The sequence below is a fragment of the Calypte anna genome, chromosome 3 (genome assembly GCF_003957555.1).
Source record: "Calypte anna isolate BGI_N300 chromosome 3, bCalAnn1_v1.p, whole genome shotgun sequence".
Classification (NCBI taxonomy): Eukaryota; Metazoa; Chordata; class Aves; order Apodiformes; family Trochilidae; genus Calypte; species Calypte anna.
In genome coordinates, this window is record NC_044246.1 from 21669426 (window position 1) to 21692174 (window position 22749).

At 38.9% G+C, this 22749-nt stretch overlaps 1 protein-coding gene across 7 annotated transcripts in view; it reads left to right on the top strand.

Moving 5' to 3' along the window:
* TRERF1 (transcriptional regulating factor 1) overlaps positions 1-22749 on the top strand; it is a 98290-nt gene that overhangs the window by 50323 nt on the left and 25218 nt on the right. For 6 of the 7 annotated variants that reach the window (XM_030448531.1, XM_030448536.1, XM_030448537.1 and 3 more), the window contains exon 3: positions 19903-20000. The gene's annotated coding sequence lies outside the window, so the exon portion shown is untranslated. Of the gene's footprint in view, positions 1-6029; positions 6044-19902; positions 20001-22749 lie in introns of those variants that run through there. The other variant, XM_030448533.1, reaches the window with a different exon arrangement.

A 22749-nucleotide genomic window follows, 5' to 3' on the forward strand; every position in this document is an offset into this window, starting at 1 on the left:
ATAGCACCCTGTTCTGTCTGGGTAGTGTAAGATGGCAATATCTGAGGGCAACTTGAGATCTGTTGAAAGGAAAATTCTTTAAAAAACTCAGGAGCTAACTAATAGCAACTTTTCTTCCCGGGACACAATTTCTGACTCTGTAAACCAATTTCGGTTCTGCCTTAAAACCACTGTGGAAAAAGGTCTTTGTGCAAGGTTTGGGTTTTGTTTTGGTTTTAATCTGTTACGGTACTGAAGTATTAAATAAATCAATACTGCAAGGGCTTTTTTTCTCCAGTCCATGACTTTCTCTGAGAAAAGGTGAATATGACTTCTCTGAGAAAAGGTGAATATGACTCCTCTGAGGCTCTTTGAAGATGATACTACATAGATGTGCACGGATGCATAGATGCATAGTCATACAGCATGGATGTCAACATTGAAAGTCCGGGGTGTTGAGTTAAGGGTGTGGAGGAGAGACACCATTCTGTTCTCTTTGGAGACTAAAACCATATTTAATCCCAGAAATCATGACCAAACATTCTTATTTTGTGTTCAAAAGCATGCTCAGACATATTAAAAAAATCTTTTTTCCAGTGCATATTATCTATTATCTCTAAATTACAAATCCCTCTTGCAGGAAAGGCAACATATTTTTTTGCAAAATTACAACAAAGTTTCTTTAAAACTCCACAGAATGGTTATCTAGAGCAGTCCTGGACATTTTGTCTTGAATAGGGAAGATGTATCATTGTGAAGGACACATTTAATGGCCTTGCAGATTTCTTAATGGTAGGTTCAGAAATTTGTACAGTGTAGGTTATTGTATATTATCATGTGCCAGGTAAAGAAAACTGATTATGAAAGACTCATTAGGAGCTTCAGAGGAAGTTAAATTACAGTACAAATCATTATTCCTCTTGGAATAGACCCTTACACAGGAGCACAAGCTGAGTAATGTGGCTGGAGAAACAGGTTGCACGTGCTGCAGGGACTGCTAGGGACAAGGTAATATTGGTATGAAATATAGCAAAGGGGTCCTGAGATGAACTAAGGAATATGTTGTTTCAAATTGTGGGTTTATTTTTAAAAAGTCCTCTTGGATGATGATGTGAAACTGTCAAGAACTATCAGAATTTGAATGAAAAAATGAAAAAAGGCATCAGGTAAGCTAAAACTGTCTGAGAACAAGGATGGTCTGGAAAAGATTGAAGCAAAATGCTTTTGGTTTTCAATATAACACAGGTTGTATGTTGCTGCTCTTGAAGTAAGCCATGGAAAGCCCAAACTGTCTTTTTACTGCAGAAATGCCTTTGTTCCTCTGCGGTATTTCAGAAAGCCACATCTTCAAGTAAAATTGAATTTGACTTGCTTTTGTCTGTATATTGTTGACACTGAGTTAGCAGCTTATTGAATACGTGCTTGTATGCAGACCATCTAAGATGCCACCAAGGGATAGTATCCTTGAAGGATGTTTTCCATTTGGTCCTAAAAATAAGACATTTTGAAAAGCAAAATGCATTTCTCCATGTCAATTTATAAGACTGAAATATTTCTTTTTTCCCACTTGCCCTCACTGAAGTGCAGAAAGTAGATTGACTGAAAGGCTGGCTACCAAATTAAATTTGTGCATGTTTTAAATACTCTTTCACATTGAGTCTCTTGAGATTTTTATCCCTGTGTTTGCACAAGTGTCAGTGAAACTTATCTTAGTCCAAGATTTTATGAGGTTGAAATCTCAAAAATTTATGCATTCATTCCCTTCACCCTTTTTTTTTTTTCCCAAGTTCTACTCCAAGCTGTGTCTCTTGTCTCTTTCCTTGAGTGCCCTCTCCTAGTGCTACTTGCCCAGATGAGTTTAGGCTTGGGATACACAGACACATCTGCTTCTATCAGCCAGCTGCAATGCTCCTGTGTGTGTATGGATTTCTGTTTGCCATAAACCACCTTGTTTATCATGGCTCATTTGTAGAGACTGGAGGAGCTTCTTAGCACTACATAATATTCTTTGCAAGGGGAGGTGGTTACAGTAAGGAATAACTAGTTCATAAAGTAGGGCAAAGCTGTTTCTACAGGAAAACTTGCTCTGTTTTGCATGTTTCATTTGAGTGATGACTGAAGAAAAAAAAATCACGATTTTTGCTCTTAATTCTGTATATTCCTGTGACGTTCAGGAAAAAATCTGAATTTACAAGATTATTGCAAAATTATGCAATAGTCCCATATCTATGAGCAGTTCAGGGGAAAAAAGTCACTGCTACTTGTACTGTCACTTAAATATGGTATGAGAGACAGACACTTGCCTCCCCTGCTTCCTGCCTCCTTTTATGTTCTTTGCACTGTGAATATACTAACATCTATTTGAAAGTTATTTTTGTCACCTAGGCCTTCTCATCTACCTCAGAAGCAGTGCATGCATCTCAGTGGCTTTTTTTTTTTTTTTTTTTTTTTTTTTGTAATATGAGGTAGAGCAAAACTTGCTCAGATGACTGCAAAAGCAGGAATAATTGTTTGCCTGAGAAGGTGACAGCATGCGTTTGTTTATCTCACCTTTAAGGTGTTTTGTAATCACTTCCTCACATCCAAATTTCCTGGAAGATAGCAGTTAGTAGATGCAAATACTGTGTGAATTATAATTGCATCAGTCACTTTGTGGTACAACAAAGGAAGAAAACAAATAGTGGTCCTTGGTCTGCAGTATGTTGAGGACCCTTGGTTTGCCCTGAGGCAAATAAAGAAAATAGATACAATAGAGTAGAACTCATCTCTTTCTTCTCTCAGCTCCTCACAGCCGAGGAGAGCTCCTCACAGCTTTGCATAGACGTGATGAAACTGTTGTTTTTGAGTGTTAAATAATATACATACTTACATAAGTAAAAGCTCTATCCCTTTTTTGTGGGAGTGGTACTGTGCTAGGAATTTTTTTTTTCAGACACATGACAGCAGCTTTAGGGGTTCTGAGATTCTCTCAAGATTTCTTCCTTCCGATGCTGTCGAGTGAAAAAGGCCACCTGCTCGGTAGCTTCGGTGTGGTGCAGGAGGTGTGCAGCCCAGGCACTGGCTACATGCTCTTTGGCTTTTGCTACTACGATGCTCTAATAGCACCCACAGCACTTTGGTATGTTCAGCAATGGCTCTGGTGAAGGTGGTTTGGTGTGGGTGGCAGCTCTGCATGTTTGGGGGCTTTTCAGCTGGTGGGTGGGTCTGGTGTGCTTTAGTGTTAAATAGAATTCCAGTGGTGGATGTCTCGTGGTTCCCTGGCATAACTGCAGGAAAGTATTGCATCTTGTATGTTCCCCTGGCAGAAAGTTTTCCCTCCTCTGTGTTTTGTACCATTGCACCTGCCTCCTTGCAGACAACTTTCTTGTAACCTTGTCTTCATTAGCAATGCGTTGTAGCCTATCTACAAACCAAATGTCTGGTCCCTAAGAAGCCGATACTGATTAGTTATAAAAAAGGTTTAACTGAAATTATTGCTGTTGCAGTTTATATCATAAACTGCAAAAGGCAGCAGCATCAATAATGAGGTGTTCTGAGTTATCCTAAGTTTAGGCTTCTGCTAGATCAGCTAATTTCATTAGGCTCCTGACTTCATTAGGCCCCTTTGCAATAAGCAGAGTGAGAGGGTCTTTTCTTTAAGGCAGCTCAGCAGGAACTGATTTTCAGTGGTCAGGGTCACCTTCTATTTGGAAACTATATATATATATATATATATTTTTTTTTTTTTTTTTTTTTAATAGGCTGTATAGGAAGCCTGGAGAAATGAGCCAACCCAAGTTGTCAGTGGTGTCAGTTCCACAGTTGAAGCCACAGTTGTTAAGTAGGACATCTTTGGAGGGTGATAATGAAGGCATTGGTCTGAAGTTCTGTTTAAATATTCTGCCCAGCTTTGAAGGAATTCTTACATCTTAAAGAAATATTAAAGAAGTATCATAAAGAAATCTGCATTTCTTGTTTTTCTAAATGCAATAGACCTTTGTGAACTGACAGAGATACAAGATCAGCTCCTGAATCTCCTCACTGTTAAGAGGAAAATACAGATTGAAACTGTCTGTAGTCAAATGGGTCTCAGAAAGTAGCGTACATCATTTACTCCTTTCAGTGAAGGGCTTGGTAACGTTTGAGCAACTGTATACAGACAGATCCCTCCTGTGCCGCTGGCAGCTGTTGATAGACATTTTCTATATTAGAAACTGCTTCATAATGTTCTATTGAACAGAAACCGAAAATATTCTTGTAGGTACTTGTTTCCTAAGTGAACTGACAAGCCAGAGAGAATAAGAGCATTTGAGAGATCATGTGAGAGATGTAGCAACCTCATGACTTTAATAAGATGGAAAAATTTGTATCTAGCATGATTTGGAACTGTGCTGTTAAACCAGGCAATTTTTTTTTTTTTTTTCATTTTCAAAACAAAAAATTGCTGTAGGAATTTTTCCCATATGATGGTACATTTTTGAGTAAAAGCATAAGAACTTGGAAGAGCAAGTAGCTGGCTGGTGGAAGCATTGTCTGTACAAGGCCATCCTTGTAGAGAAAGGGTGAGAGAAACATTGAGGTCCAAGTCTGTGTGACCCCTTTTACTGAACAAGCAGGTCTGATGTTTCTTACTGTAGTTGGTTGTTTATGGCTGTAAACTATAACCCCAAGGGGTGAAGGATGTGGGTGGGTAACTCCAACATGTGCTGTTGTCATGTGAGGAGTGTATGGTGCTGTCTGCAGGGGCTGGTTCTTAACTCCATCACCAGACAGTTTGGGGGCAAATTTGAGGGGTTTTTGTTGCTCGCACATGCAAGGCCAGTCCTTGGTGATTGCCTTGATTTCAGGAAGACATTTCAGTCATTGTTGGGAGACCTTAACTGCATGTCACTTGCATCTGTACCCTAGGTTCTCCCACGCATGTATGTTTCTGCTTGTCTTCTCCGCTCCCCCCATTCACCTCCATATGAAAAGGGGCTGCCTGGGCAAACCCAAGCATTGCCTCCTGGGGCTCTTCTTCACTCTGCCTGAAGTCAGTAAATGTGTACTTGTTAAGTAGAAAAGGCAAATTTCTACCTCTGGTGGTCACTTTCTGGTTTTGAGGGTGGAGAGAATGGGTTTAACTTTCTATTTTGTTGGAATGTATATTTAAATTACTATTAAAGTGATATCTTAGGAGGCTAGTTTATATATTAATAAAAAAAAAAAGAGAGTGTAGATAGTTCTTTGAGGTAAATGCACTTGTCAAAGAATATTGTTTGAGTTGTGTGGTCTCTCTGAATGCATTTGACGTGATGGTTATTCACTTGTACCATTTGTTTCCTGTCTCATTATATGAGTTTGCAAACCACTGTAAGGTTACCTTTGTTTTTATTTGCATTAGGAATTGCACTATGAAAAATGTTCTCATTGGGTTGCCTGTTGCAGAGCTAAGAGCTGTAAATAAAGTGGTTTCTAATTGGAATATAGGAGAACCACAGAACATTTAGAATTAATGTACACTCTGGTTTTTCTTTTTATTTTCTATATTGCCATATAGCTTTTTAAAATAAAGTGAATAAAGTTTGTCTTCCCCCTGGTTATGCTTAACTTAAAATAGTCACTTCTTGCTGAACCAACTGCTCCAGTGATGGCTGTGGTTGATCTTTATAGTATTTTGCATCTATGCCTACCTCTGGTGCTGTTAGTGTTCTGTATGATTTTCTGGATAAGTAAATGCTATTAGGAAGAACACCTGAGGCTGCTTTTTCCTTGCTTGTTTTTTGTTTTGTTTTTTAATTACAAAATTCATTTGTGGAGAAGAATACTTTCAAATAGGAGTAAGGAAAAGGTATTTTGTGGGAAAGCATCCATGGGAACATCTTGTGATCAGGCAGTGTTATTGAGAAGTGGTTTACTGCTTTTGACTGGGAGGGTGGACACATTTTGCCACTTACATTTTAATGGAGTATTCCATCTGCTGTCTAGCCAAATCTCTTTCTGAACCTAAAAGTTTTGTGCCATATGTAACATCAAATCAAAGGAAAAGAGGTGGAGTGTTTTCTTCAGTACTCTGTAAATGTTAAAACCCAATGTGTCTGAGAAGGTGGCCAAATCCAGATCTTCTATCTGTTTTTTGTGTGCTTTAAAGCAGCAAATGCATGTAATTCCAGTTGGTTGTTAATTTAGAAGCATATAGGCAAATATTCTTTTTATCTGTAAATTACTATTTTGGTTTTGGGTTGTTTTTTTTTAAGTTAACTAATTTGATATTATCTACTGCATTCATAGAGTTCTCATCACAGACTATCTAATGTGTTGGATTCCTGCCTCTTGTGATGAATGTTATTTTTACCCTTTTTGCAAAGGCTGGTGCTATGCCACTAAATAGATTTTTTTTTCCTTTTTTCTCTCAGTGTTAAGGAGATGCTGTGAGTATATCATCCATTCTTAAGATTCAGAATTCACAATAGGCAATGCCCTTTGCTCTAGTCATCTGTAGTTCTAACTTGTAATTTTCTGATTCTCTTTATTGACACGGTACTTTCTTGTTCAGATATGACAGTCATGAATCATTTGTCAAGTTATTTGATTCACATGGATGAATTTTCTTTTTTTTAAAAAAAGCAGTTGGAAAAAAGGGGAAGAAGTCTTTTCTTGCTGCTCTGCCAGATTTAGGAATAGAAGCTACAAGGATCTTTCCTTTCCTCTGCTTATTTGAGTCCAAGCAGTTACTGAGAGGTCTGTGGTGGTCCTTTAGGCATGAGAATGGAGTCAAATGTCTGAATTGTGTCAGGATTTTCCATCTTACCTGAAGTCCTTCAGTTTAGGACTTTCCAAAGTACATTAATCCACTGAAAGTTGTGTTATTCACAAGTCCAGAGTAAGTTCTTTCTGATATTACCCCAATACTCAGAAGACCACTTATCTGTCTGTGGATATGGAAAAATTAAAATAGAAATGAGTCTACTGTCTTGAGAAAGGTTTTATTTTTATGGAGAATCATCTATTTGTTAAAAGCCTATAGAAAGCTTAGATCTGGAAGAAGTAGTTAATGATTATTTAAAGTATCTGTAAGGGTTCAGGCAATATGAACCAGAAACCTCTTGCGGACTCCATGTCCTATGCTTGGGGGAATGTAAAATGTGCCAGTTTCTTGCTTTTATGAAAGATCTATACCTTAGACAACAGAGCCATAAAGTAACATTCACAGTTATGCTACCATTTTTTCCCAGGTTAAATGGACTCTGTAAGCCCCTAAAGAAGTAATAATAATGATTATAGAGTGATTATAGAGTGAAGCTGTGTGTCTGCTACCAGTGGAGAAGTTGCACAGGCTGTGTTTGTTATTCTTTGCACTTTCAAAAAGATGAAGACCTGTGAACATTCCTGAATCTTATAATCTTCAACAAACTCATCAAATGCTTCAAATTAGAGGTCTGTCCATCACAGGATTTCGTGTCTTATGTAGTCCTGTGATGTCCAGAGAAAATTACTGGTAATGTATGTTTTACTGTAAGAAATGTTTTTCAATTCAGGAATTTATATTTATAGTTCAGACTAGTGAATAAATAATCAAAATTTCATCTTCAGGTTCTCCTGACGTGCATATCTATTGCAAATGGAGATATAAATCATTTCTCAGATGACTCTTCAGATCTGTGGTCTATAATTTTACCCTGGCTTGTTGGTGAATGTAGACAGGCATCGCCAGCAGCCTCAGCACTGCTGGCATTTAGTTGTGCACAAAGAGTACCAGAGAAATTATTTTCTTCTTATACAAACACAGAAAGATTGTCTCCATTCTTCATCAGCTCCTGATGTATTTGTGCCCTTTAACAAACAGGTCAGATCTGGAATGAGAGAGAGCACTCCAAAAGGAATCTGAATGGAAGAGCATGATCTGGGTTATGGGCTCTGCTGGTACACCAGGGACAAACAGAGAAGGCTGCAGCTGTCTAGAAGGCAAACCAGACTGGCACTCCACTGGTTTCAAGAGTTTGGATTGTGCAAAAACCACTGTAATAGTATTTGAGAGAAGACCATTAACTTATCTGCATGTAAATGGGCTGGCTCAAGGGAAGGTCTCTGGGGAGTGATGGCTCAGACTTTCAGGGCTTCAGAAAGTGTCAGAAAGTCTGATAATTTGATCATAGGTCTCCCTGTGATGTAGGATGACTTTATTACATCCCTCTTTCTGGCAAGGGCAGGAGATCTCAAAGGGGTGGGATGCTTTGGACAGTTCATTCAGACCATTCCAGCCTTGCAGAACCCAGTGCCTCGAGTTAATGAAATTAGAAATGAAACTTCCAGCATGCAAAGGCATTTCAGTCCACTGTTGATTGGAAGCATGGATGAAACTCATATGAAGTAGGTGAAAAAAAAGGTGGAGCTTTTGAGATAGCTGGGGATTACTGGAAAATATACCAGCAGGACAGTGTGGGACCATGTAGACTTTCATGTGTCCGGTATTACCAGAGGTATTAATGCAGGGGGAGCTGAGATGAAGAATACCTTAAGGTTATTCTTTTAAGATGGACTTACTTCAGGCCAATGCCCTGTAGGAAAGCTAAAATGAAAATCAGATCTATAGCAGGGATCTCAATCTTTAAAAAATAAAATTAAAATAATTTACACTCACTGCTGCTCTTCAAAGATAGTGCTTATACATTGACAGACTGATATTATGTGGTACAGTATTTGATACACAATCTTTTTTTCTGTGGCTTGAATTTTCATTCCAGGAATGCTAAGAACATGGAGGCAACAGTACTCTTTCAATTATCTTTTGTCTTATGCAGTTACTTCTTATCCAGAAGGCTTGTCTACAAATGTTCCATGATGGCAATATGATTAAAACAAAACAAAACAACAAACAAGTATTTTTTTATTATGTATGTCCATTGCTTAATAAAAATGAAAGCATTGTTTTGCACAAAACAAAGTCACAAAACTGCTGTTCTTTGCATCTGAAGGAAAACAAATGTTTGTACATTAGATATTCAGAGGCAACTTTAAGTCATATATTCAGTATCTTCATTACATGTTATCTGTCCTTTATATCAACTTTTATCTGAAGCATGGTGTTAAGAATTTTCCATTGCAAGCTAGAGTAACAAATGTAAGGTTGCAGATACGTTGGGGAAAATCTTTTAATAATACTGTAGCCTCTGCCTCATGACGTCCCTGCTTTAAGACCTTGGTCAGCTGGGACTATTTGAGCACCCATCTTACACTCATGCGGGGTGATACTTTCCTTCTTCAGATGCAGTCTTGGAAAAGGCTCTTCTGGAATGTCCCAGTGCTGTGCTGGGCTCAGTCCCCAAATCCCTACTGTCAGCCACGCTGTGGGTAAGGGTGAGTCCTGGCTCCCAGGCTGCACAGTGCAGTGCATGGCACCTATAGGATTTTTCTAAAAAGAATTATTTCTTTCTTTTATTTTTATTTTCCATTGTATCCATTTTCATAAAACTGTTTAACTCCCTATTCAAGTAATTTTGAAGAAATACCTTTCTCGCGTGACTTGCGTAGATACTAAAAAAAACTCTCAACCAAACCACAAACAAACAAGAACTGCTCTCCTTCCACCCTCTTCCCCAACAACCCCAGAACTCTAAAGAAAAAGTTAAGGACTGTGGTGTTGGATGAAGAGGAGTAATGGTGTTTCCTTAACACAAATGTTAGCGTGTGCCATTGGAGCTAAGGGCAGGGAAGCCAGAGTCTTTTCGGGCCAAACAGTGGTGCCAATAGCCTGCACTTACAAATGTGCCTTCTGAATGGGAATGCTTCTTATCGTGGGAGGGGTTTTTGGAGATTTCTGTCCCTGCTCAGCTGTGTGCTTCCACCTCCCCTTGTGTCTGGCAGTCTTGAAGCTTTGGGGAGGTCCTTTAGCTGCTGCCTCTGGGTGACAGAGGCTGAAGCACTGCCTGCTCAGGTTTGGCTGGTGGTGTGTCAGATGCGTTTGCTTCCGACCTGCTCAGCCTGGTTGTAATGGTTCTCACCTTTCATTTCTGTTGCTGTTTTGTTTTTTTTTACCTCCTCTTGTAATTGTACTTTTAAAATTGACTTGGAATGCCTCTTCGAGCATTTGATCAAGCATTGGAATGGGCTGCCCCAGGAAGTAGTGGATTCTTCATCCCTGGAGATATTTAAAAAGAGACTGGATGTGGCACTCAGTGCCATGGTCTGGTAACTGCAGCAGTAGTGGATCAAGGATTGGACTTGATGATCTCTGAGGTCCCTTCCAACCCAGCCAATTCTATGATTCTGTGATTCTATGATTCTATGATTCACTCGCCTTCTGCAGCTCCAACTTGTTTGCTGGTATTTGCAGTGACAAGGGCTGTTAGAATTGGCATTATCAGTTGAATATTTTGGTCATAAAGAAGTCTACCATCAGAACTAAAAATACTGGAGATTCACGGCATTACTTTTAAATCTTCTGGTCACATTGCTTGAAGCCACTGTTCCTTGGACAGTTCCCAAGGATGCATCAGCAGAGAGGTTAGCATCCATCCTGCTCCCAGTTATAAATTACTTTTCCAGTCAGGTCTCCTGGGTAGATACTCCAGAGAGGCTTTAATCTGCTGTAAGGAAAAAGGGAAACCAAGAGTGTGTCCATACCACCATCCTTCTGGAATTCTGTGATAAAACACATAACACTGTTCTGAGAATTGCTTGCTTACTAATTATTGAAATAACATTGCCTTTTCTTTGTGTCTGTAATTAGCATTTCAGCTCGAGTCTAGGTCTTGACAATAAATGAGCCTTGTATGCTATAGGTTCAGTAAATGATGAAAAACTGGTCTGTGTTTGCTTACTCTTTTCCTCCATAAAACAAACAAGACTGAGCTGATGTCTAAGTAGAAATGGTGTCAGAAATGGTGTGCTTTAAAAGAGGAGGTTGGTTTTATTTTTATTTCTCTTTCCTCAATGAGTGTTTCACAGTACATGTAAACAATGCAATAAATAAATAGTCCGATAAGTCTGACCTTAGCTAAGATAACCGTGGAAAATCCTTTTATACATTTCTAAATCAGAGGAATCAAAATGCATTTCCTACAAACTGGTAGGAGAATTATAGAGTAAGTCTCTAAAAAGACAGTCTGGAGCAGCCTAGATTTCCAGATACCACACTCTGAAACTTAATATCCACATAAAACAGTTGATGAAAAATGGTGATGTAAAAACATTGTTTATCCATTTGAGATAAGGCTTTTAGAAAGAGAGAAGAGGGAGCAAGCAGGCTGAAAAGCAAAGGCAAGCTCTATAAAATGGAGCAAGCATCTGAACAACACTGTCTTAATGCAGGACTTACCTGAGCAGAATTTTTGCTAGATAATTTCGTTATCTAGTTTGTTTAAAGATCTGAGCTTGTTCTGAAGATGCTGGAAGTCTTTTGTAGACCGTTCAGAGAGATAATTCATACTCTACATGACAGTAGATGTCACGTGGATTTTAGGAGAAGCCGTATGTCTCTAAAAGAGAAGCCATTGAGCAGACTATGGAAGATTATTCCAGAGGGGGGAACCTCAGTGGCTCAAGGAAGCAAGATTTTAGACTATGTTCACTACCTACCTCATAGCAACCAAAACTTTCTTGAGGTTCATCTTGGAGGGTGATTATGCTTAATTCATGCTAGCTTCAGGTCACTGTGACCTCAGCCAAAATTTGGGCTTGTAATGAGAGATGATTGGGCACCCTCTTGCAGAGCCCCTAATTTCTTCATTTCTGTGCAGAGCAGCATGCCAGGACACCAGCTGTGTCATGAGGAAATGCAGGCAGAGCTTTTGGTTCTTGAATTGTCTGGAAGAATAATTCAAGCTCTGTCTGTGATTGAGCTAAAAATGCTATGAAATGGTCAGGTATATATTGCTTTCAATTGCAAGTGTTGATGCTTGGTAGCATTCCAGTAATTCTGAAGGATGACTTGGTCAACTGGTGCATAAGATTACAAGCAAGTTTTATCACCTTCTTCAAAGTGTTTCCTACTGAAAATGTATTACCAGGAGGAGATCCTATGGTGTTGTACTGTGCCAGCTGTAGAGAAAGCTTCCTCTCTGGTGCTGGTTAGGTGCTCTCTGGAAACCCCTTCCTATTCTTCTGCTAAGAAACAAGCTGACAGTTTTGTCAGAAATAAAACTTTAGCCATTAATTTACATAAAGAGCCTTTTCTTAAGTTGAGCTTTTGCTTTGTTTTGTTTTGTTTTGTTTTTTTCTTTTTTTCTCCCCACCCCCAAAATAAAAGAAAGGCTCACAAGGAAAACCAAAACAAATAAAACCTAAAGAACCCAGAAACCTTAGTGACCAAATAATTCTCTTTCACATATGTGGGAAGGGAGACATTACCCTAATCTCTGTTTTTCTGTTATGTGTCTGTCAGGTAAGTGTTAAGCAGGATGAGCTTGTTCTTACCACAATTGTATGTATTCACTGTGGCACTTCTATATCAGTAAAGTAGTTTGGAAGGTGTTCTGTGTGCTTTGTCTCAAGCTGGCAAAATTGGAGCTAGTGGTGTGCTGTTGAACCTGCATTTAGTGTGGGCTGTGCCTTAAAAGAGAAGTTGGAGGGGCTGGAAATGTGCATGCTCAGAAATTTAGGCAGTCTTTTAAGAGAAATGATTGAAGGCCGTTCCCAAAGCTTCAGAGGCTGTGAATCTATACCAGAAGGGTAATTGAGCAAAATGCTCATAGTTTAATTAGGAGACCTTTTGGGTTCGTTGTTATTATTTTTAGCAAGTATTAAATCTGAATTTGTTAGAAAAATGTGTCCATAAGTTTTGCTTAACCATTCATCCTTGCCTACAAGCTGAAGGTGCTGTAGTATTAAAAAAGTGTTGTCCTTTCCCCTTCTCTGTGCTACTTCTGGTTATGTGAAATACTAAGAAAGAAAACTGCAGATTGGCAAATACTACCTACTGCACAGAAAAATCTGTACAAGGGAGAAGATTTCTGCAAGGATGGTTAAGAGGTTTTAATGTAATGAAGAAGAAAATACTCAGCAGAGCTTAGACTTATGGGGAATAAATTCTTCACAGAAAGTTGAGAAAGCTCCTGAGTGTCAATGTTCCTCAGAAAATGGTAAAAGTAATTGTAAAAGCTGAGTTGTATGGCATTTAATTATGTAAGGAGCCAAAGGGGCTAAAAAAATAATAACTTGGTATATCAGAAAGCAATTTAAAATATAAGCTAGGGAAAATGGAATATTTCTGTCACAATAAGATGAATTTCACCACTGGCTCCATTGATTTTGTGTCTCAAGTTTCGTTCCAAACAGATCTGTAACTATGGAGCTAAGGGTAAAAAAAAAGGCATACTCATGTTCCCTCAACTGACCAACCCATTGCCCTTCTCAGCAATAGTGAGAAAGCTTTGAATAAATATATAAACAGGGCTTAAGAATTTAATTAGCTCTGTTGGTCTTTCAATCTCCAGTTGTCTGATTTAATTGTCCCTTTCAAAGCAATCATTTGAAGCAGAGCTCCATATGCTCTGTGAATGTCAGTAAACTGAGCTTGTGAGTGTACAGTGAGAAGGCTAAAGCTGAATTCTTGTGGGTATTCACAGCCTTTAATATAGAGTGCAGCAGTGCTGAGGAGGAATCGTTCCTTACACCCACTCACCCTTAAGATGTTTCCTTTCAATTCAGAAATGAATATTCAGTTGAAAAGTTATTATACATTTTGTGTCTTTCAAAATATTCTTGGCACTGCATGGGAGTCTCTCTGCAGAGGGGTGGGATGGGTTGTTTTTCCCACCCTCCCCACCTTCTGCATGGAAGATCTGGAATAAAGCAGTAGCTGTTAGACTTCTAGGTTTGTCTACTTTTTGTTTGGAGTCGGGTGTTTTTGGCCTGGCAGTACTGTTCTGAGCTGTAGAGCTTCTGCTCCATCTTCTCCAAGTAGGGATGGCACATTAGCATAGCACGAGAGGTCCAAGCATTAGGTTGTTGGGCTTTTCACAGAAGATCTCATTGTGAAGTGGGCTCAACTTTGCCAAACTGGAATGATTAGGTCTTAAACTCATTATAGGGAGTGCCTGCTTGAAGATTTTTTAATTTTTTATTTTTTTTCTTGTGTGATTGAGGAATTTCTTTTAGGATAGTGGCTGTTTTCCAGTAATTTTGCAATGGCAAAAATAATCTGAGGGTTTCTCAAGGAAGCAGGGTTGATGCCATTTTTGCAGATTTTGTTTGAACGGTTTCAGTTGTCTTATAGTTTGAAGGAAAGAACTGAAATTTGGCAAGAGTATAGGTTTAGGATATTATGAATAACAAAAAGAAGGGGCTGGCTGAAATGCAGTGCATGAGAACTGCTGGTACTGAATGATTGGATGATAAAATGCCAGAGGAAATTGCTCGTAGATAAACGCAAGCAATGCGTGCAGAAGAGGGGTTATCACAAAGCTGTGTATGCCCTAATGAGTCCTATACTAGGTGTTATTGCTTTAGAGGAAGACTTTGTGGTCATCCTGTAAAAATGGTAGTGTAATGGTCAGTAAAACAAATCCCACTACTCCTTAGTGAAGGAACAGAATACAAACCAGAAAGCATTAAAGTGCCACTGCTCCGTGGTCTTAGATACCATGTGCAGCTCTAGTCCTTCTTGTCTTCCATGTCACCTCCCCCAGTCCACGAAACATTGTGAAGAAGAAAGATCCAAAATATGGGGTGAAGAAGAGCCACTGAATCTTCAGAATGAAAAGTACTTGTCATGGAAGAGACCCATGAAGTTCTGAATGCCATGAAGAACGACAGGGAAATGAGTGTCCACTGACCTTCCCAAGAAATGAGCATGAAATGAGCATGTGAGAGGAAGCTGTGAAGGGGAAGATGATGTTTTCTCACGCAGCCCTGAGGCTGTTGGTACTGTCAGCCAGGATGCTATCTGAATTCAATAGAGAACAAGAAATGGTTTTGTGGTAGGTGGACCTGAGGGAAGAGAACTGAGTAGAGGCAGAGGAGAGGAGGCTGGCTAGGTACCAAAGGAATGGCTCCTGGCATGATGAAGGAGAAGAAAATGCATCTTGGAAAGGGAGTCAGTTTTAGAAAAGGAACTAATTTAGGTAAGGAAGAGAAAGGTGAGAAGCAGGTAAGTGCAGAAGTTGTAGGATTGGGCAGGCAAACCTCTGCCTACTCAAACAGGCTTGCTTACAAGGTAGGGATGGAGATGAGATTGTCAGAGTGAATCTGAGGTTCTGTTGCTGACAAATACCTGTCCAGCTCAGATGAGGGTCCTGTTAGCGTGCCTTCCCCAGATGGGTGGCAGCCTTTCACTGTCATAATTTTACTTTATTCAACCTAACTGGTCTGCATAGAGGTTATATTAGACTGACAGGAGAATCATTCCAACTTTCAGACAATACCATGTAATGGAATATGCTTTTTTTAAATGACACAACACAGATATCATACTGAGCCAACCTCTTTCAGATTAAAAACCAGAATGGAAGTATGCTTCTGTAACTTAATTTGTCCAGATTGGTGCATAGGATGGATTTGCTGTAAAGATAAATGAAAGTCCTGTAGAGGGAAGCCATGTTGGATCCCCAATTCATTTGCTGCAGTTGTTTCAAATTATATAAGGAATTATGTAAGAAAGATGGAAGAAATTGCAAGAAAGAGATTTTTCTCCTGGATTGGATACCATGTAAGAAAAATTAATAAATTCTGAAATTCATAGTCTGTCTGTGTCATAGTGTTTCTCTGAAGAGATTTTCTCTGGAAAGAAATGTCAGTCATTATTTCTGAAGCATTTCAAAGATGTAGAAATGAGCACATTAAAATAATTTTGCATGCACAAAGAATCACGTCCTTAGAAGAGAAATGTAATTTTGAGTTTTACTAGAAAGGTATAACCAGAAAGCTGAACATGGACTGGGGAAGGGCAACAAAATCATAAAGCTGATGGTTAAGAGAGGACTTCCAGCTTGTGGAGAGAGACACTACTCTGATGCAGTTATGCTAAGTGAACCAAACTAATAGTACATGATTAATAATGATAGTTCTTGTACTGTCAACTTTTTTGTTGCTGGTTTTGCCAGCTGATATTACAGTCTTTGTTGGTACTGCTTGTTTAATGTATGTACTCTGCTGTTGTTCCTATGGTTCTTATCTTAAGGTGGCTTACCTTCCCCTTTTGTGGCCCAAATTTAAATGCAAGTTTAAATGCTGTTTAAATATGACCAACCTATTTAGATAATAGGATGCTCTCAGCTTTGATGGCATGTTTTACCAATCACTACACTGTCATTTTTACAGGATGACCACAAAGTCTCCCTCCAGAGCATCTCAAGGATGCCTTGATGTAATAGAAATAATGACACAGTGGATAAAACTCTTGTTTGGTTGGTTGAACGTAGGTGATGTTTATTAATTTCATGGTAAGATTATCAGCTGGAGTTTGTATATAGTTTGGCAGGAGGAGAAAAATCTCAAACTTTTTTTTTTGTTTTTTTGTATTCTCACAGTATCACATTTTTGATGCTCTAGTGATGATCTGTAGGAAGTCTTGTGTTCCCATTTTTAACACTCTAGTTATCTATCAAATATCTATCAAATGATACAAAAGTCCATCCTGTTAAAGTAAACATAGCTATTCTAGAAGGGTATATGTCCAACATTTCTCTTTACTTTGGTAGAGGATATATGCATCTTTGTCTTTGATCTGTATTGTTCTTTAATACCTAATAGCTGCTGTACTGCTGTAACGTTGTCCTTGGAAGCACATGGCCTGTGCCAGCAATGCTTGACCAGCCCATGGAGCATGTGTGTGGATTTTCTTGGTGTCACTTGTCTCTTTATGGTGACTGGGTGAGGCATTTCGTTGACCAAAGTGACAAAGGTTCTTCTCATTCTAACCTGCAGTTATGCCTCAGAGTGGCATAAGTTTGGGAAGGGGATTGGGATCTTGGAGCTGGATGTAGTCACAGTGAAGGTGGAAAGACCTCAGGAAAATGTCTCTTTATGGTGACTTGCAACCAAGGTGAGCTGAAATGTTACAACCAGAATGGTGCCTGCAAGGTCCTGCCAGAGGCTCATGCCACAGGTAGCAGAGCTCGTACTGATGTTTGTGCCATTGCTTGTAGAGCAGCACTTTGCCTTTCTCCTTAAATCTCCTCTGTGAAGGTTCCTGATTCCTCTAGAACTCTTGTTCTCATGTGTTGCTGTAAGGTGCAGGTAGGTGGAAGCTTTGAGTTGCTGAGCTGTTACATGATTGCACCTACAGCTGGAGAAAAAATTCTTGTCACTTCTTGTGTTGCGTAGAATTTTGCTGCCGTTCTCCATTTTTATCCCTGAAAGAATACCTGGTTTAACTTTCAGTGTGAAGCTTTGCTGATCAATACTCTGCAAGCATAGTAAAGTTCAAGAAATTGCCTCCATTAGTATCTTGAGATGAGAAATTGATTTAGCTGCATTCTCTTTCTGCTAATTCATCTGTGCTTTATGTTCCCACTAAAAGTCTTATGTTCTCCTTATTTTCCAGCAGCGTCATCAATCCTAATGAAGAGAGAATAACAAAAATTTATATTGTGTGTGTGGGATAGCTGATCTCTGACTTAGCTCTTAATTTGTAAGCATAGCTATAGGTTTCACTTCTCAGCTTCTGCCTACTGTGCTTCAGTTATATGCAGAATCTAAGGAGTGGGGGGGGGAGCAAAACTGAAGAATATGGCAAAAGAATGTAAAGTTAGATTGCATTTTAATCTAAACTTAAAAAAAAAATTAAAATTTAATGAAAGGAATTAAAACCTTATTGTGAATGTTATGTACTTTTGAAGTGTTTAGTCCTGCATTAATTACATTGGACTGTGTGAGAGCTTCATGTGTATCTGCTGACTTACATCCAACAATATGGGTGGCATTGTAGTTCTGATGATAAGATATAGTGAGAAAAGCAGCCATTACAAATAAGAAAAACAGGAGGGGGGTTTCCTGGGCATTCCTCTTGTTGTTTTTTCCTGTGTCCACTGGCCTGGCTTTTGTAGGAAGCTGTCAGGGATGGTTTGTCTGCAGAATAGTTTGGGATTTTTAGGTTTAATAATAAAGCTCAATGTTCTGGAGCAGATGGATAAATGAAAAAGAAAGCAAAACTATATACTTACTTTGGCCACTGCTCATGTAATAGCAGTTATTTTTGTAATGAAATCTAATCTTGGCAAGTTCTAAACATCTGCACTAAACTGGGAAAAAACAAAACAAAACAAAACAAAAAAACCATTTTTTTCTCTTTTGTCTCCATTGACATTAACCTTGAGTTTTCCACGTTTCTGAATATTTCCTGTTACAAACACAAAACGATGGTAGATTCCTGTCAGTCATCTAGAAGATTCAATGTGCCTGTTACAGATCCAAAGGTGTTAAATACCAGTATAAAAAACCAATTTAGGTAAAGCACAAAGTCCATGTGGGCTTATTAAAACCTGACTTACTCCAGTGAAGAGGCAAATTCATGGATTTGCTGAGAAAAGCCATCTGCAGCTAGGTTGCAAGCATGTAACAGTTTGGTTTTGGGGAGGTTTGTAGCATTTCAGCTCACATTTGTACCAAGAAATGGATGCACACAGGTTTTAGTTACTGAGAATCAATGTAATAATATTGTAAGCAAAACATCATTTGGATCCAGCAAAATCCATGTGTCCCTGTTGTAAATGCTAGTAGCATTTACTATCAGCTGAGGTGTTCTGTTGAAAAAAGAAGTTTTGGGCAAATTAGGCTTTCTAAGGAGCTTAAATGTCTCCTGTGGCATGTGTGTTGATGGTCAGTGGCTGGATTATGCTGTGGACCTCTCTGTTTTCATGTGAGTTGAGGGAGAGAGAAGGGGGATGCAGAGACTGGAGCTGGGCAGGACGAGAGAGCTGCTTGGTTTTGTCTCCCCCACCTTGCTGGAGGGCACTTGTTCTGTGCAAGGAGCTGCTGGATTTGGGGGATTTCTTATTGCTATAGGTAGTAGTGTCACAGCACTTGGGACCTACTATAAGAGGGTTTTTACAGAATTAAAACAAGTGAATCTATCGTTATGTGAGAGGAGGAAAATGCTGATCAAGGTCACTGAGGGTATCTCTTCCCTTCTTCCACAAGTGGTTTAAACACTTTCTTTTCGTGGCCAGAATGTCTTCCAAAACCTGACAGGACTCTATGCAAATGGGGAGTTTCCCATTGAGCTGTGAATTGCATCTTAAGCTTCCAGGCTTGTTTTGTTCAAGGCCTTCCCTAGAAGCCATCTTAGCAGCAGCATGTATAAAACCCAATGTGTTGTTTTCATTTAAATAATTTAAGATGCCTTGTCTAGATATCTGTTCTCTGCTGAGTGACAACCTGATTGTATCTCCCGCACCCTTGACTTTCATTAATCCCTCCCTTCCTGATTTCTGTACCTTCTCTTGTTTGTCTGATGCACATCATGTAGTTTGCAGGCTCTGGGCCAGAAAATCTGCTCTCCACAAGAGTATCCAGCCTGTCTTTGGGTTCTGTTGAAGCAGCATAAGATGCTGTGAGATCTTTACAGTCTCTGCAGTAGAGCCACAGTCTTTTTTTTTTTTTTTTGCTTTATTGTATGACCATTTCCTATTTTGCAGTAGGCACCAAGCTGAGCAAGAAGAAAAGATGACTTTACTTATATTATAGTTTGAACTAGTTTGAATATAGTATTATATTATAGTCTATAGTTTGAACTACCATGCATGTATCAGTCCTAGAGATTTGACAGTGGAGCAGTCTCTCACTGATACGGGAAAGAGGTTCTTTGTTGCTCTTTAAGGGAGTACTGGTGCTGGTAGATGTCCTCTGCAATAGTGACTTGAAGAACAGACTAGCATGGAGGTAGCATATTGAATAGAAGTCAGTATCTGGGTGTGTTACAGCAGGAAGCTTATTCTTGCAGATCTGCTCATGGTTTGGGGCAAACTGGTGATATGTGATCATGTGGGGGGAAGAAAATTAATTTCCCTTCTACTGTTTTATGTTTAGATACATCACTTCGAGATCACAGAATGAAAGCAGCATGAAGTATTATGGCGAAGACAGTACAGCAAGATACAGGAGTCTCAGAAATACTCAAAAATCAGGTAATGGTTCAGGAACATGTGTCCACTTTTTATGAGGCTGGCTTCTTTAATAAAGCTCATAGCTTTTTGACTGTTTTCCAGAATTTGGATTTCTAGGTTTCTGTGGACTTGATGGACTTCTCAAATATGACTATATTATGTCTTGGTGTTGTGTCCTGTAAAACATTATGTAACCCAGAAGGTCTGGCACTGACTTAAATCTTTCTTAAAGGTCTGTCTTGCTTATATTGTCTCACACAACCGAAATGGACATTACCTTAACGTAAAAAACAAAACAAAACAAAGCCAATAACCACCCAACCACCATCCCTGCCCATTAAAAACAAAGAAAAACAATTAAGCAAAAACAAACTTTCCCCCTCCCAACAAAAGTAAACCAAAGCAAAAAGAAAACAACAAAACACACACACAAAAACACAAACGAAGGAAGCAACCATGGTCAGTTCTGCATAGCCATTAGATTTTACTTGGCTTCATTGCTAGGTACCAACATGAGGTATTTTAGAGGGATTGACTTTTCAGAGGGTCTTGGCAGCTGCACGTCTGAAAACTCAAGTCTCCTGTGGGGCAGACACTGGGCTCAAAATAGCTGTTCCCTTTCTACCACTTCTGCTTGTTTTTAAAATTGTTTATCTGTCTCAGGATGTTTCCTTTTCCCCTGTTTTCACAAATCTTGCTGTTTCACAGCATTTGCAGTTGCAGAAAACGATCATCACATTACAGGCTTCAGAGCATAAACACTGTAAACATTGTAGTCAGGAAGAAAGTGGTTAAGGGTATTAGGAGGATGCCCACCTTCTATGAAGACTGTGTTCTTATCACGGCTGTGTTCACATCAATAGCTGATGGATTGATGTTTGAGTGGAAAGGCATAAAAATTTCCTCTCCCCCCCCAAATCAACAGAGGTCCCTGAAGGCTGTGATGCAGCCCAATAAGGGGGCAAGGTCTAACCTCTCTGTTCAAAGACCCTCATGCTTTAGTCTTGTCATGTTGGCAGAACTAGGATATCGGTGGGGAGAAACAGTTCACTCAGTTCAGTAATAGAGAGAAACTAAAATATGAATTTGAGGGCAAATTTAATAATAGGACATGTTTATTTTCCAGGAAGTATTTGAGTGCATTGCCCTTGATGTAGGACTCGGCAGAATGTACTACAGTTTGTTTCATCTAAGCAGTCAGTAAACTTAGACTGGCTGAAGAGATTTTAAATCAGTTTTCATAGTCAGATTCAGCCTTGATCAAATATGCAGTAATGTGTTGTTGAATATTAAAAAAATCATTATGTTTTTATCACAGATGATCAGCCCCTTTAATTAATCCTGTCTTACTGTAAGCTTTTTAGTCACTCAGTTATGGAATATGTAATTCAGGTGCCCTTCTGGCCTTAGTCAAAGTTTGTATTTTTTTTTATTATTTTTATTTTTCATCAGTATTGTGAAATCACATTATTTTCTATTTGCCATTTTTATGAAGTAATGTTCTCAGAATCCTTCAAAGTACCTTGAAACTGTAATGGCACTTCACTGACAGCAAAAGTAATCATATTTGTTGAAGGAACCTTCTTCATTGCCTCGAGACTAGTGGAACTATAGCTCCCTTAAACTAAATTGAGTTAATGGCTTTATTTAGAAATCAGTCTTCTCTTCTTGAATAAGCAGAATGCTGTTAGTTTTGGGGAAAAAAGTTTTCATTCAATTACCAGTGCCTGAGAATACATTTTCTACTTATAACTCAGATCAAAAGGAGAGGAAAATGTATCTGCTTGTTTGTCTTCCTTTCTCCTCCCCCTTTTCTAGAGACTTTCCTGAGATGATCAACTGTTGTTTTTTGTTTCATTTAAAAAAAATACTTAATTGGAGAGATTGCTTAGTTCCCCTCCCAATGCTGTTGTTGCTTTTCCCTCCTCAAAATCCCATGTGTTTTTTATTAAACTGAATTAGGACATTCGAGTCTCTCTCAAGAGTGGAAAAGGGAACAGCTTAAATGAGCAGCCACATGAGACTCAGCAGCCTTTCCAACTGCACTGCAGAAGGAGCTCAGCTGCAAAGGGAACGATAATTTTTGAAGGATTTGTGTAACTGTTGAAGAATTACCAGCATTAAGATTAAAAAGCAGCTAATCTGTTTTTCCCATTTTCAAGAGTGTATAGCTTTCTTACTATGCTTGCTGTAAAATAAGGGTACTGAACATTTTGCTTCCTTTCCATCCTCTTCTGACTTTTATAATTTTTTTATTTGCTTATATTTTCATATACTGAAGTGAGGTTTTTTGTTGTTAGTTTTGCATAACCACTCCAACCTTAAGATTTTTATGCAGATGGAGGCATAGATTTGAGATGTCTGCCATTCAAAGTAAAAATTGAAGTACAGTAGAAAACATCTGAGCAATTGTACCCAGGATTGGATTAAAAGGTTTTTGGCACTCTAAGCATTTGTCCCCATGATAAAAAATATCCTATATAAAATTATTCATGGTCCTTGAAATAAATACTGCTATTCTGGCACCTGTTCTTACCAAAATAACCATGAAGCCATGATCCTGATGCTTTTTTAGCCTTGTTTTCAATCTCTGCCTCTCTTCATTGCTATATTAGATGCCCTCAGAGTATCTATAGAAAATCTTAAAAAAAAAAAAAAAAAGAGCACAGCCTACTACTTAGGTAGTGCTCTTAGTTTTCAAAAGCCACTCTTCTCAGGGTGTTCTTTGTGGTGCTTATATGTTGATAGTGCCCAGCAGAGAGGCTATCAG